This window comes from Sardina pilchardus, chromosome 10, assembly GCF_963854185.1.
Source record: "Sardina pilchardus chromosome 10, fSarPil1.1, whole genome shotgun sequence".
Lineage (NCBI taxonomy): Eukaryota > Metazoa > Chordata > Actinopteri > Clupeiformes > Clupeidae > Sardina > Sardina pilchardus.
The window spans coordinates 8,520,185-8,536,773 of record NC_085003.1 but is presented as its reverse complement, the minus strand read 5'-3'; the positions used below and the strand labels follow the sequence as shown (position 1 = coordinate 8,536,773).

Sequence of the window (16,589 nt, the reverse complement as noted above, 5' to 3'; positions counted from 1 at the left end):
GTAGGCTAGTCTTGCCCATGCTTACCCATTACTTTACCTAAGTTACCTAATTTATGGTTAACCGGGGCACATGAATGTACATGAATCTAAATGGTGCTGGCGATCAACAAAATCAGAACATTAGCCTACAACATTGAATAGGCCTATTTCAGACGAGGACGTGAATATTAAACGCTCGTGTGACTCAACACATACAGTAGGCTACAGACTTCCTCAGTTTTCACAGAAAAAAAATATCCGCAGTAAAACGTATTGGCGACTGTGCAATTCATTACGCATTTTGCGGTCTAAAACCACTAAAAGATGTGGTTCATGCCGTTCAGCGCCAAAGGAATAAATCATTTTAAAAACAACGAGAAAGGGAAATTAAAGTCTATTTCACGTGTGCCTCCAGCCTATGCAAACACCTATCGGCTCACCTTAAATGAACCCTTCGCAATATCGTGCTGCTTCTGTCTGTTTACTGGGTTGATACGTAGCAGATGAGACAATAGATGAAAAGCTTATCCGGGATTTAAACTTTCAGAATTGGACCTACATTTCTTTGTATGTCACGGATCTCTAAATGTCTTCAACTGGCTAGTTGTCACACACGTTATGCACCAACGGCCGAGGCACGAATCTGGGTTAGACGTCTTTAGCCAAGACGCTTTGTTTTCGCTGTGATGTCTTGGATGGTGAAAATACCTCCCGCTGCAAGATTTACACTTGAAGTTGAAACTGGACAAATCCTGGGAGAGAGACTGCCCTTTCTATTTTTAAAGAGGCACATTCAGATGTCGAATGGCTAGTCTTCATTCGCGCGCATGGAGGAAATTAAACAGAAGAAACTTCGATACTCCTTTGAGGGTGAGTGTTCTGATTGATTAACCTAGTATCCATTCCTTATCTCTTTTACTCTAGAGCTACACCACCAAGAGGGTTTTGAGTCTTGTTTGCAACAATACAACTGAAGCGAAGATATTATATTTAATGGCAAATATTATTAATAATAAACGCCAAATTATGTGAAACATAGGTGACGGCTGAGTTCGTGATGGAACTGAAAGAAATGATTTATTGAGTTGTAACAAACGTGACGACAGATAGCTGTTATCTACACCCCAGATAGCTTACACTGACAATCAGTACAAGGTATAGACATCCCTTTTTATAGTCTTCAAATGAGTCTTGTGTTCTGATAAACTTTTTTAAAAAAAAAAACTATATTCAACTCGATTCAGTAGGCTAACCATATGTGTACAATACAGTGTTGGGCCATATGGGAATGCCTATTCTTTAAGTGTGAACTTGGCTGAAGTAAGGCTATATTATAACAGAGGTGGAGATACATGTTTGTTTGTTTTTAATCATTATTTATTTATTGACAAGGTAGAGGTGTCACTAATTTATTTTCATGCTGCTGAATAGTCCATTGTAGGTCATGTTGCTATATGTTTTTACCCTTGAATAGTCTTGTGCTAGCACTGAATCATAATACTTTTGCTTTGTCACCATATAAGGTTGGATGTGAATAGGATTTTGGCAGTTGCCACACTTTTATAAACCAAAACTGAAAAATCTTAAGTCTGATTTTTCTAAAGAGTGATCAGTGCTGTTTCTTGACCGACTGTGACCGACTCTGTGAAGATAAAATGATAATGCATCCACTCCATTTTTTGTATTGTTGTCTAGTTGTTTAAACAACAGATATAAGCTATCACATGTAGTCTCGCTACATAAGCTGCCTAGTAAATGGTCAGAGAACACCAACAAAAAACACCAAAAAAATACACATATTCATATATTTGTTTTATATGTGGAGTCCTTGTTTTGTCCTTGCTGTAGTGGTGGTGTAATTAGAGTCTTGCTGGGAGGCTGGGAGATGCACCACATGTGTTGCAGTGAAAAAAATCAGGCCCTCTTCTGTGATAGTTACAAAAGTCTAGAACTTTCTATAGTGCTTTCCTCCCCATCTTCACCCACTGAATCAGTGTAGGTTTACAAGGTGATATGATCAGAGTAGATTTAAGAATACTTAAGAATAATTAATAGGCTACTTTCATATACTGTACACATACTTACTTTTGGTACTTATTCTACTTAATGTGAAGTTTTGCAGCCAACTGATAGATGTATGTTGTTCCCCAAATCTGCCAAATACTGTATCAAAACACTGTGACTTGATTATTGTCTTATATGATAACAAGACTGATTTGATTAAGATACTGTGATACACCAACGTTTGTTCTGCTCTCTGCAATGAAATCTTAGTACCATTATTTTTTCATTCTATTTTTCACACTGCTTGTAAACTTGCTACTTGTACAGTAAGCCTGCTAGCTTCTGGGCAGTGTTAGCTAAGGTGACAGGGCAATGATAACAATGACTCCAACTGCTGCCAACGGCTCCAAATGCTGCCATTTCTGCTGAGCAGCAGAGTCGAGCCCAGCTGTTCCTGAGAAGGCTGTCATGTGGTCTGGTCAGGCTGGGCTGAGCCGAGCTGGTTTGGGCTATTGAGTCAGTGAGTACACAAAGTTATGATTGCAGAGAGGCCAAATATGACCTTGTTTTACAGTGATATAAAACAACCTTTTACTGTATTTTACTGTGCGTCGCTCCCGCGTTGAAATTCCCAGTGTTTTCTTCCTGTTTTCTTTGAAATGGTCTTTTGAATAGACTGGATGTTTATCTTTGCGTTTACGGCTTTTATGTGCATGACCTAATTCTGCAGAGAGCAAAAGCAAAGAATTTGCAGTGAAGGCTCCCTCCCTTTTTCTGTCTCCCCTCCCTCTCTCAGTCGCCCTCACTGTGTGTGTGTGTGTGTGTGTGTGTGCGCGTGCGCGTGTGTTTATGTGTGTGAGTGTGTGTGAGTGTGTGTGTGTGTGTGTGTGTGTGTGTGTGAGAGAGAGAGAGAGATAGAGACAGAGAGAGAGAGAGAGACAGAGACAGAGAGACAGAGAGAGAGAGCACGAGAGAGAGAGAGAGAGCGCGCGCGTGAGAGAGAGAGCGAGGGCTGTCCCCTCCCTCAGTGTTTCCTTGTAGGAGTTGATGGAGAGCACACAGAGTTCATCTGAGGACAGGGAAATGCTTTTCTTTCCAGTGTGAATCATTTTGGAAAAATGAGCCGCTGGACTGAATTGCCCTTGCATTTTGGCATGTTACCCCTTTCTGCTTTATTGTCTATTTTGGCTGAACTCGCAGTTCTTCATTTAACTGCCAAGAAAACTTCAGGTCCTTTAAAGATACAGCAGGCAAAGCCAGTTCCTGAGTCAACCATGTCCTGTAAGCAAATAAAACAAATCTCTGTAGATTTCTGCCATTCCTTCCTGTTTAGTTCTGAATCCCACCGGGATCTGAGCTGTTTCTCTGCGTTGAGTTTGCACTGCATAGAAGCTCGTGGTGGGGTATAGTTTGAAGGGGGTCGTGTGAACAGTTTTTTCCACTAGATTTCACTAGGAAGTACACGACTCAATTGTAGTCGACTGTCTTGTGTATATGTGAGTTTTTGTGGTTTTGCATATTTTAGTAATCATCTGTTATGTTATAAGCTAATTTAGCAGCATTTCTGATCTTCTGCCAGACAATCCCACTGTGGTGTACTCAAAATAATTCACAAAACAAGGATGCCTGTTACTTGGAAATAACCTTGAACCCTTTAACCTTTTGTGTTGCTGATTACATGGTGTATAGTATAAATCCAGATAACTTCAGCATTGTATGGACTTTCACTTTTATAGCAGTATTCATACAAATAATAGTAGAGGTCATAATAGATATTTGATAGCATGTTTCTTTTCATAAGGCAATAATATCCATACCTGATAAAATGCAACTATCATCCTTTTTTAAAAAAAATAGATAAATAGAAAACCCTGTCTCTTGTCAAGGTAGCAACCGGCTCTCTTGTGTCTTTGTTTCATTTCGCATGTGTTTTACCTAAATTGGAACGCAAACTAGTGAGTGAGCATGTTTCATTTTGTGGCCATCTCTCTCTCTCTCTCTCTCTCGCTCACAAATAATGTGGTGGCCTCATCTGTAGGGAGGAGAAGGGAGGAGTGGCCTCCGCAATTAGGAGCCACTGGACTCCGGCAGCAGCTGGCCTGTAAGCGTCCGAATTATGACAGCTCTGGGATGGCAACAGGCCTAATTATAATGAATGACTACCTCCATGATAGCCTTTCACAGGCTTTGATTGTCTCATGTGCGGAAAGGGCACCTTAGAGGCGGGCTATGTGTGTCGGTGGGTAGGGAAAGTGGTTCTGCCATTTTATTGGCTGCTTCCCTTGTGTATAGAGTTGCAGCAACAAAGTCAGTTCTGATTGGTCCTGATTGCAGAGCTTGGTTTCAAAGATTTCTCCTCTACGTTTGGCCGAAGGGATTTAGTGAAACTGGGTTAAATTCCAAAAAAAGTGATTTTGTAGCTTCGACTCAGACAGGCAGAAAGTTCCAAACAGAGGAGCGCCCATTTAAGGTGTGGTACATTCTGCTCACCATTTCTGTTTCAAATAGTCACAAAAGCAAATGTGTCAATGCCCACATGGAAATTATTTTGTGAGAACAGGCACAGGCATCAGTTTGGTTGAAAAGTGCTGGTCATACTATAGGGGTATGGGACCATACAGCTATCCTACCTCCCTCTGCTATTGCAATGAGCATAACTCAAAATAGGAATGCAAAACAGTCTGAAGTTGCTGTCATTTTTTGTCCTTTAAAACTAAATTATAATAAACTATATATTGATAAACTATTCTGAAAGCCAGAGGGATACAGTATATCTCTGTCAATTAGTGACAGCCAGATACAGAACTCGGCAGTGAAGAAAAAAAAACCCTCTTTCCATGAAACTATAAGAATTGTACTATTGTCAAGTCTAAATTAATGCAGGATGCTGCTGAACTTGACATGCCGCAAAGCAGCGTGTAATGTGCCCGCCGCATGGTGTTGCCACCATATGAGGAAAATTAAGTTAGCCTCTCAGCCACCATTAGCCATAATAATGTTTAAAGTACATGTAGGCTGTGTACATTATGAGCTAGTAGACTCGGGAATAGCTAGTTAGTGATTAGCCTGATTATCATTATACCAATGTAACGACTTTTATACATTTTTACTGCTGCAACCAGGGCTGAAATTTCACGGCGGCCACGGCGGCTATGGCTGCCGTTGCCTTTGTGTTTGCCGCAATGGCCCTTTAAAAACCGGAAGTTCACCAACCACTCTGGCATTGGTGCCCTGAATGACTGCTTCCCCCTTCTTTCCATAATACATTAGTATTCGACTTCGAAGGTTATGCCCTATTAAAATAATATTAGCATCAGAGTGAGTAGTTTCAGTAGCAATTTAAAGCAACACAATGCCAGGAATGCATGTTTTTACATTCAGTAGTAAAGTGTGAATTGTAAAGGCTAGTCTGAACTAGGATGTGATTTGGGGTTATTGTGAGGTCTTGCTAAGTTAAGACTTTCACAACGTTGCACACAACTTTGATTTCCACGTATCAATTTTCATTTATAAAGTGGTGATTAAACACTTTGAGGAAGCTATTCATTGTAGTGAGGTCTTATGTTGGTCAAAAGAGGTGGTAATGAAATTGGTGTCTGCAGTAGGCCAAATTGGTAAGGGCCTGATGCCGAGGGGTACAGACAATTTGGTAACTATTGGGGGCCAACGTTAATGCTATGGGCTTTAACTGCATTGTGTTATGATTACTGATTACACAAATTAGAGTGTTAAGTGGATTACCTGTGTCATTTACATACATAATTTATGAGTGATTTTGACTATGGCTATGGAACTAGAACTATAGTTTGTGCACTATTACAGTATAGTTTAGTCTGTACCAGTAGTTTCGATGTTATTGGTCTGGGATGCTTTTCCCACTGTTGCCTCTAATATGTTTTTATTAGATGCATTAGGGGTCAGGTGTTCATCAGTGAAGAGGATCAAACTACTGTTTACTTCCTTCACTTTAGTTAATCCTCTGGGGAATGCTGTACAAACAGTAATTTTCTAAAGTTTCCTTACAGATATTGAGGTAAACAGACACATGTGTATCACTGTACTTTCCAATTTGTCAGACACCTATGATAACTTTTAGGACTGTCAGTTGTGAAAACAAGTGGTTTACTTTGATATGCATGCTTGTAGGGTTGTATTGAATAGCTGTTTTGCTAGTGCTGTTTATAGTGTTCTAACTCAATATTGGACCAGATCAATTGTTTTTGTAGTAAATATTTAAAAAAAGAGCCCAAGTGGTGTTAATACTGAATACTATAAAATCACCATTTTATGGGTTGAAAATGGCTCAGCATGCCCTCTGCTATTAAAATCATCAGAGGCAGATGCTGTCTAAGCGTCAGATGTTTGGGACTTAATCCACAAAAAAATGACTTTTTTGTTTTTGAAAGAATGTTAACACCCTCCCAAGAAGGCCTTGTTAATGCGCTGTAGGTTTGAACCAAATGTTCGTCATAATATAACTTTTTTGACATCAAAGGCTCTGTTGCATTCAAACAAACCTGAGTTTATATGTTTAATCTTTGATAGTCCTACTTTATGTCTAAGCTACCTTCAGATATGCTAGAGGCAAGAGTAATGTGTATTTGTGCTGACTTCAAATTCCCTGGAATTTCTCCCAATATGTCAACCACTAATGTCTATAACACTTGCTGCTCTAATTTATATGAAAACTCTTAAAACCCTGAAAGGGGTAAAAGGGGGACAGGGAAGGATATTAAAATAAGTGTTAAATTATCCAGCAATTGGCTTCTGGCTGTTCTGTTTCCCAGTTTTGGCTATGTGTATCATCTGGCCCATAAAAGTAGAGAATAGGAAGGCTCAGATGGAGCCATTTCCAATCTGAGAGGGTGTGATTTGTCTGTTAAGTGTGAGGCGGCTGGGTTCGGTTGGCCTAATGTGCTGCGTTTGCTTTTGTTCCCCTTGTAATGAAATGTCAAACCCTTGGCCTCAGCTGTGGTGTCTCATAGCAACTGTGGAGGACATTGGCAAACGGAGGGAGAGACACGGCAAAATAATCAAGTGCAGATTTTGGGGGTTTGGTCTTTAACTCTGTGTGCAGTAAAAGCAATACACAGTTTTGCCTTGTCTTTTCTCTCTGCCCCCTTGAAGTTACATATATGATGACTTTTGAAAAGAGAGTGCCATCATAATGAGAATATTTAATATTTGATGTGTCAGTTTTTGAGTTCATCTTTTGTCATTTTTTTTTAGTAAAGTCAAAATGTCATTTCTTTTTAATTTGTCCGACCCATCTTGGATGGTGTTCAAATACTGCTAGTCTTCTCTAGGTCTGTGGCCTGAAATAGAGCCTGCCCAGTTCATTTATTCCTGATCTGTCATGGCTATGTAGATTGCAGGATGAGTATAGCCACTCCACTGAAAATTTAAGAGCAGATATGTCTCAAATATGTATCATTTATCCTCAAGTTCATAAGCTATATTGATTAATTCAGTATAAATGCATTAATATTCTCTAGGAGAAGGTTGAAATGAAATGTTAGATTGAACGTATTTAATTGCATGTCGTGCATGGCGTATGGCGTCATTCTTGACAAAGCATGCTTCTCCATCCATTAGTCAGCAGGTATCTCCGTTTCTTATGACCATTTCAGACATGCTGCTAAGCTAGGTATATTTGATTGCCGTGTTCAGTGTGTCATAGTCTAAAGAGATTCTACTCTTAAACAGTAACAAACAGGTGGACGGGGGGAGAGGGGTGTCACATGTGTTTATGTTTGACCGGTGCTCAAGTGGCCATGGCCACCTCTGACAGAAGGTGCATGCAGCGTGCCAGATATTTATCAACTGACAGAACGCCCCAAGGCCTGGTCGCTTATACCCCATGACCCAGACACCACCTGTCTGTTGCCATGGTTACACACACAGCGCAAGTTCAGTGCTCCCACTGACAACCTCACCAGAACCAACAGGGATCTGGCTGTGCGCATGAGACCTCTGCCCCAGCTGTGAATCTCAGGGCTACAGTGATTGGTCTTGGCCTTGATAGCTAGTGCGGGGAAAGCTGCTTTGAAAGCTATCACCTCACACTGAAAGAAGTTGAGCTAGCAAAGCTACACTAGGGGAAATTCTAGTTTGGTCAACTACTGTAAATCTACCCAGGAAAAAGCTTCAAGCTACTTTTTAAAAATAATAAAATGTAGGTCACATGACAGCAACAAATACCACTCAATTGAGTTCATTGTAAAAAGTGCCTTCTAAAATAACATTTGTTAAGCAGTAATTATAAATACTTTACTTGAATGGCTAATTGACTTATATTCAGATTGTACATTTTTTTGTTCAAAACAGTATCAATCATTCAAATATGTTTACAGTTTCCTCAATTGCCCAGAGACTAACCTGTTCTTAACAAAACATCTGGGCTTTTCACATGGGCAACATTTCAAGGACTGATATATTTTTGGTGTGACTAAATCTGGATTTTGTATTATCTGACTACGCCTAAAGCAGTAAAAATATTTAACTTGCACCTTTTTAGATCGTTTGACCAGTATATAGACATAGATCTACAAAAATGGGCCTGTTTTTCAGTTGTCTGTTTTGTGATGAATTTCGTTGTAGTGTCTTAACTACTTCCACAGTCTTCAAGTTGCACATGTCTAGGCAGTGCAAATAGCTTGAACCCTCCCCTAAACAATGACCAACACCCAGCCTTTTGTGCATACACTGCACAGAGGTCAAGTGTGAGGTAGTGGCTGACTGACGAATGTATTGCTTGCGGTCAAAGTGAAAGAAGAAGGGACTTGGACCGGTCAAAAGGGGTTCAATTACAGCAGAGAGGGTATGGTAAAAGCATTGAAAGGATGATTCCTTTCTTTTCATGGCCCCAATGTGTTTGTAACGTCAATAGTAGCAGAAAAGGGGAAAAGTAAGTGCTTTGATGTATTTGAATGACTGGCAAGTCAAATGAAGCTATACTACTATATGTAATTCAATCTTCAATACCATTTGTATGATAGGTGTGGGGGTGCAGGTGGGACAGGATTTTTCCTTAAAAAATATGAATGCATTTGTAGTGAGAATTCAGTTCTGATCTGACCAACCAACCAAAGCCAATAAACAGCGGGAAAAAAGGGAAATTAATCAACCGCATTTACATAATTTTTTATTTTGTTCTGTTGCCGAGTTTGCCACTGCCCTAGAGCAAGTAGTAGTATGATAGTGGCATATTTCCACGGACGAGTTTTTCCGAAATCATAGATAAAAGAATGGGGAGGGCAAAACAAAAGACAAAGCTCCTGGAATATTATATTCTGTCACTCGTGGTCATTTATGCATATTTTGTGGATGTCTGCGATGAATAGTGAAAGACACAGAGAAACGGTCTGGAACAAAGCCCAACTGGTAAGCGAGCCATCAATATCTAACTGTGAGCCCTAAGGCTAATAGTGTGCTGGATTTGTCTGCTGATAATGGTGCGTCAGAGGGCAGCAAGTGGGTAAGTGGGTTCAATATGCTAGAATGAGGGATGTGTGATAGTAAACAGCTTGAATATCTAAATCTAATTGGAGGCGGAGGTTCCCAAGAGATTGGGAGTCATTTCTTGTGTACATGTTTTGCTCTCCTATTTTGTACTGGCTATAGGTGCATCTAAAAAAAACCCCAGAATATCTTGGAAAAGTTTTTTATTTTTATTTTTAAAAGTGAAACTTTCATATAATCTAGATTCATCATAGATATACAGTATGATGCATCTAGTGTGATGAGTAAAAACAAGCTTTTTTAATTTGAATCTTTATTATTCAAATCTTGTTGAGTTACACAATGCCATCTGAAAATATTAGAATAAAGAATTTATAATACAGAAATGTCGATCTGAGAAGAGATCTGATCAGCTACAGTAATTAAGCCAAAATACAGTCATTGGTTTCCTGAGCTTTAAATCTCTCTGTCTGGGAAGGGCAATGGACTTTTCCACAGTATTTTTTTACATTTATTTTTTTAGATGCACCTGTATTGGGAGATTAGGCTAGACCACCATAATAAACTGGACTGACTGAAATGAACTGAAATGACTGAAATTACCTGATAGACCTCAGCATACTGTATCACATCCTGAGAGTTTACTGCAGCATGACTGGATTGTTTAACAAAAAGTTGTATTGTAGTTTATTACAGTAGAAGTATAAGTATATTATTTTGGTGTTGATATGGGTTACTGAATTTATGAAATTTGTGTGGATATTGTGAAAGTTTTTAGTAATTGCATTTTCACTTTTTTTTGAAGGTCGAGAATATTTGGGAATCTAGGCCTATAGGTGTTATGCTGATCTATGGCATTTGTTAGTTGAATTTTAGATGTTTATTAGTTGGAATGTTGATAGTATTTAATTTCATTAATTTACACTTCAGTACCAATTTTATGGAAAGCCAGAGGAGAGGGAACATAAAACTATATAAAGGTATACAAATATATAGATTTTCTTTAAAGAACTTTTTCCGTATTTGTATATTGCATTTTACAATTACCATACTGTCATCTAGTCCAACATGTCATCGAGTCCCGTATGATTATGATGTCCAAAACCGTAAACATATCGACTTACACAGAACTTAATAAGCATCTGTTGAAAGGCCTTTCACTGTTGAAAGAAACATGCCGGTCTAGACACTGCAGAATATAGCAGCATTGGAAGTGGTCATTGAGAGATGGGGCCAAAATGTGCCCCATGAGATGAGAGATTGAGGTAATACTGTCCTAAGTAAGCTTTTATTTGTGTGCTAGCCTTGAGCCATCAGGTGGCACCAACTCCTTCAGTCAGCCTGGTACATGGCCTGTCTTACTTTGATCAAATCAAAATATTAGGCCAGGGTACCTTTTCTAGCGGTCTCGTGTTAGAAGACGCAATGACTTGTTCATGGAAACGCACAGTATTCTATTGACTTTGCTGATGATTATGGTGATGGGTTTGTCTCTTGGAGACATTTTAAAAGCTGTCATGACATCATGTTCTGCATCAATATAGAGGCTCATCGCCGTATTTTGTTTCTCATATTGCTTCATCTCGTCTCATTTTTTGAGTAGTGAACTGACGGATTAATGATAGTGTCATATTCCTATTCCATTTTGTGAACAGTTTTAGATATGCAACATTTACCTCATTTTGTGAGGCTTGGCAAGCAACCCTGCTGTAACCATTTTTTTCCTGAGGGCCTTGAAAGTCGATCGGCCTCGGTCGGCCAACAGTCACATTTATCAGAATGAGAAATGCCCCGCCCTGCGCTTTTCCGTAATTGTTCGTACCTTGCATCATTCAAGTTGTGAATGCGGTGTGTGACACACAGGATTTTACAGAGCCCACCATCAGTACATATTTGATTACAGATGAGATGTGTCACACTCTACTCAGTGTGCTTTGAAAAGCGATGGACTAGATTTTTTTTTTTTTGAGGGGGCGGAGGGGGGGGGGGTACTTCTGTAGCTGTCACAGGCGGGTTACTTGAAGAGAAATGCTCGTGCTCTGTGTCTGTGCGTTTCTTTCAGACAAGACTGTCCTTGATCGGTCTTTCTCCAGTGCTGCCAACCCCTCTTGTGTTCTGAATGATCCCTGGTACCTTAGGTGACCTGAGGCCCCCTGTGTGTGGGCAGGCACGTGTTCCCCAGATACAGTCAACAGCACTGCACCACATGGTCCACTTGAACAGTTCACACTCCTTGCCAGTTGCAGAGGATATAGAAATATGAAAATGGTGGAGTAGGCCTCATCACAGATGGATATATCTAGGCTACCTGATGAAGTCAAAGCCGCTGTTAAGCCCCACATCTCTAACAATATCTGACCATCCAACATTTGTCTTTTGATTGATGGTTATGATTAATGGTTGATATTTGAAATGATGCCTTATACATTTGAAATCTGTGGTGTTGTTTTGACATCCTTCGAGTGCCGAGTTTGTCTCAACTCTGTGGTTGGGTTCGGTTTTTTGAGAGTCTGCTCCAAGGTCACTGTAGAGCACAGCACAGAGGAGTGACTATGTCTGCTGATTATGTGAATAGCTTCTTTCATCTTTTAAGTTTTTTTGGGGCCTAACTGAAAAGGCAGTGTACACCCATTAAAATTTGTCAAAGGGCTTTGATATCCTGGGTGTGTAGTTACCCTCTCATGAGGCAAGTTGAGCTCCTCTGCTCTGCAGGAAATGCTATCAGCTCAGTTCTTACTGTACTTTCGACTAACATAATACAGTAAACACATACTTCAGCAGGAAACTGCGAAATATCACTTATATTTCAGGTAAATTGTAAGTAGACATTACCTTGAGTGCTTAAAAATAAATTAGGACAAAATGTGTATTTTTTTTTTTTTTTTGCGGAGTCTAGGTTTTGCAAACCTTGCGTAAGTAAATCAGGTCCTCATCATGGTGGATGTCTTGGATCTTTGACAGTCAACTAAGACATTTCCAAAGAACAACCAAAGTTGGCTACTCACTACTCCTAAAACTGCTGTGTAAGACTAAACGAACTGAACAAGAGCGTATGTTACTCAGAAATCAATAAATCTTCGGCATTGATTTATGTTATTCAACACAAACAAATGTCTGTGTACGGCACTGCGTTGTATATAATTTGATAAAAAAAGAGCATGCAGTCAAAGTGCAGCTGGCCCATTGGTGGATTTCTTGGGAGGCTTATGACTTTCTTGGCCTTTACTGATATCCACTGAGCCCCCAGACTGTAGATTCACCCTTGCCATTGTCATTTGGTTGGGTTCTCATTTGAATAGCTTGCAGTGTTTTGTGTGAGCCAGTCTGTGCCATTTGCATCTTTTCCAGTCACAACGGTTTACAGGTCAATTGAGGTAGGCTGGAAAACTCCTACATGCCAAGGAATGTTCTGTCATTCCTTTATTTCTCTCTTTCTCTTACTTACCTCCTCCATCTCTCCTTTTCTGTCTTTCCCTTGTTCGTTCCTCCCTCACTTTACTTTCTTTCCTTCTCTCTTTCTTTCAATCATTCATTCATTCATTCATTCATTCATTATTTCTTTCTCTCTCTCATTATGCACGACCACCTCCATCTCCCCTCAAACTCCCACAATACCCCACTTTCCTTCCTGGTGCTTTTCGCTTTCTTGCAGACAAAAAAAAAAAACCTCACACAAATGGCCAAACAAAAAACGAACGTAACCAAAAAGAAATGCTTTATTTCACCCCTTCTTGCTCTCCCGCTCTCTTTCTCTGTGTCTTGTTTGTGGCTGAATGCGTAACATTAAGGACGAGAGCACTTCCATTGGTGAGATGGACTGCAAGCTTTGGCTAAGATGGCGGCGGCGTGATGTGTGCCAAGTCCTTACTCCTGGCACGGAGAGAGGCGGTGCTTTGACAGTCAGCAGCGATCACCTCTACTGAACCTCCGCTTTGTCCCTCTAATCATGTGTGTGTGTGTGTGTGTGTGTGTGTGTGTGTGTGTGTGTGTGTGAGAGAGAGAGAGAGAAAGAGTTTGTGATAGTTTCCAGATCAACAAATGTGTTTGTATGTGGAGGATCAATGAAAGGTGTCTTCACTCGAACAAGGCTAAGTGTTAGTGGACGTCACTGATAATAGAATAGGTGCATCTTTTAAGCATCTTTTAAGTTAAAAGAGTAACTAGTGACACATTTGCAGTATTTACATAGAGACAGTACCTCACGGTATCTGACTAATTGGTCCCCCTGTGATCAGTATTTTGCCAGTCCATGGCTGCCACACATGACTATCTATTTCCTTATTTTCCATGTCCAGGCTCTGTCACGTCATTATATTCACACAGATTAATGGCAATAGCAAAACTCCAAAAATTGTCTGTGGCGTCACATATCATTTCCTTCTAATACATGGGATCGTCATTAAATGCAATTGTGCCACAGATGTGGCAAAACCTGAAAACCATGATAATTTTATGAGTAGGAAACCAATAATGGACACTGGACAGTGTAATGTTAACAGGAGAGAAAGAGGGACAGAGCAGAGAGAGAGAGTGCGAGAGAGTGAGCGTGAGAGAGAGAGAGAGTGCGAGAGAGTGAGCGTGAGAGAGAGAGAGAGAGGGAGAGAGAGGAATGATGATGCAGTGTTGGATCCTCCATCTTTTCCACATCAGCTTGTGGCTGAGAGAGAGGTCCGCACACATGGGCCAACAGAGCGAGCCGAGGCCAGCTCTGATGAATAGCTCTGCTTTTCCTCCTCCAGCTGGGAGCAGCAGCCAAGGCCAGGCCCAAGCAGTGGCACTTGTGCCGCAGTCCCGGGCCCGCTCTCCCAAGGACTGCCTGCGATGGCAGGCCGCAGTATACTGTAGCACGCTCGCGTCTTCCATTTCGTTCACCCTCGCCGCTGGCAGTTGGGATTTTTTATTTTTCATTTTTTTTTCATTGTGGGAAACGTTAGATTTCACTGTCGTTATGTGCCTTTCTGTACCATCCAACGCAGTTATGAGCAGCTGGAAGTGAATTATCACATTTAGTGCGGGTTTGGAGGGTTTAAAAAGAAAAAAAAAAAAATGGGTGTTGGTAGTTGTGCTGGTTGCTGTTAGTTCCATGGGTCTTGGATTCGGCAGCCAGTCCCAGAGATGTGTGGTCAGAAGGGGGGGGGGGGGGGGCACACCACCTCCTGCCCCTCCTCCTCCTCCTCCTGCTCCTGCTCCTGCTCCTGCTCCTACTGCTTCTCCTCTCCCCTCCACCTCTTTCCCCCCCTCTGCCGAAACAGACGCAGACCCGGCCATGGGATCTCGAGTCTGGACACAAAGGAGGCAGCTCTATCTGCATACGCTGCACATAAAAGGCCCTTTTGTCACGGGCTTGGCGCACATGACCGTCCACACTCCTTGCCCTGGCTCCACCCCATCCCCTCTCCCCCAGCCAGCACACCCTCTCAATCCCAGCAGCCCTCTCTCTCTCTCTGCATCTCACGCCACAGTCCCGTCGGCCGTGAACCCTCGCCATGAACGCTGTACAAAAAAGCAACGAAAAGCAACAACAGAAAACAGAAGGGGGAAAAAAAATCTAATAAAAGAAGGAGAGAGAGAGAGAGAGAGAGCACTGATGGGGCAGGAATCCCGACCAAATTGAAAAATATGGACAACTCACAGGGGTCACTGGGTTCATGTTTCAGTCTTTAGGACATGTGTGTTGTAGCCTGTTAGCCTACTCCACCGGTCTGTCGGAGGGCCCCCCCCCCCCCTCCTCCCTTGCCGTTTGTCCTTGACGGATCTGTGACTTGCAGGGGGCACTGCAGTGTGATTGGCACGGTGCCAGCTCACCACCCTACTCCACCCTCCCCGCTCCGCTCCCCACGCACTCATCCACAGGAGCGCCAGCCCCCAGGAGCAGATGGATGGAGAGAAGGAGACACTGGGTGGGAGAAAGGGAGAGAGAGAGAGAGAGAGAGAAAGAAAGAGGCATAAACAAAGAGAGAGAGTGAGCTGTAAGCATGTGAGAAAGAGTTAATATGTTCTTGACGAGAGAAAAGAGGAGTGTGTGTGTGTGTGTGTGTGTGTGTGTGTGTGTGTGTGTGTGTGTGTGTGTGTGTGTGTGTGTGTGTGTGTGTGTGTGTGTGTGTGCTTGATTACTTGGGAGAATGAGCAGGAGAGAGAGAAGGAGAGAGAGAGAGGCCGATAGTAGGACTGCCCCAATTCTCTTTGGCAGGGGTAGTGAGAGCACAGGGGTCAGAGGGCATGGCCCCTATTGGCACATTAGCACAGCACCCCAGGGTCCAGTCCGCAAAGACCAGGCCACTCTGGTCATTCCATTGTGCTGGGGCACTATGAACATGCAATACGCTTTCAGTCGGGGCTGGCATACGGCTTTTACAGCTTACCACAGTTGAGTCTGTAAAACACTTTAGAAGCACCTCAGGTATTTTTTCAGCAAAAGTTCAACGGTGGAATTTCTAGATGCGCTCTCATTTGATCCCAGTAGAGTTGTTCAGATCAGAAGATTGTGCAGCATACTCCCCAAACTGATTTGAGACTTTAGGGTGATATTTTCATATAGGAATTTATATCCTCCTATTAGTAATTCCGGATAAATACGCACAGTGCAGCGCGTCTTCTTCAGCCATGGTCAAAGATTTGTTGTGATTTGTTGGGTTGTGTGTGTGTGTGTGTGTGTGTATGTGTGTGTGTGTGTGTGTGTGAAAGCAAATTAAATTTGGAGTGTTCTAGAGTATATGACCAGTGTCATATGTCACATCAGCATATCTGACCGCATGTGACCTCAGTCTCAACTCGGCATCAGGCTTGAGAAGGGACCAGCTGACCGTGCTGCCCCACCCTTACCACCATGCTGAAAAACTGCAGCACAGTGCCGAGACTGTGGCGCCTCACGGCCCGTACACAAGTTCTAAAACAATGAGTATCTGTATTTTAATTAAAAACAAAAGATAGTGTATATCTATCTATCTATATATATATTTTTTATTTTCTATACATCTATTTTAGTACTTGTGGTCTATAATAACAATGTAGAGTTTGCCATAACTCGTGTTCTTGTGAAACATAGAGCCTCGAATAAACCACAATAAAATCACAAAATGATTAAAACAACATTTTTATGTAGACCATTGTCAGACTGGACGATAGTCCAAAATCCACTTTGGGCT

The 16,589-nt window shown here is 41.6% G+C and overlaps 1 long non-coding RNA gene across 1 annotated transcript in view; it reads left to right on the top strand.

The window, feature by feature from the left end:
* The first annotated feature begins 653 nt into the window (after positions 1-653).
* The window catches only part of LOC134094482 (uncharacterized), a 44,850-nt gene continuing 28,914 nt past the window's right edge, over positions 654-16,589 (top strand). Inside the window, exon 1 of the long non-coding RNA XR_009940444.1 lies at positions 654-849. This is a non-coding gene — a long non-coding RNA (uncharacterized LOC134094482). The remainder of the gene's footprint in view (positions 850-16,589) is intronic.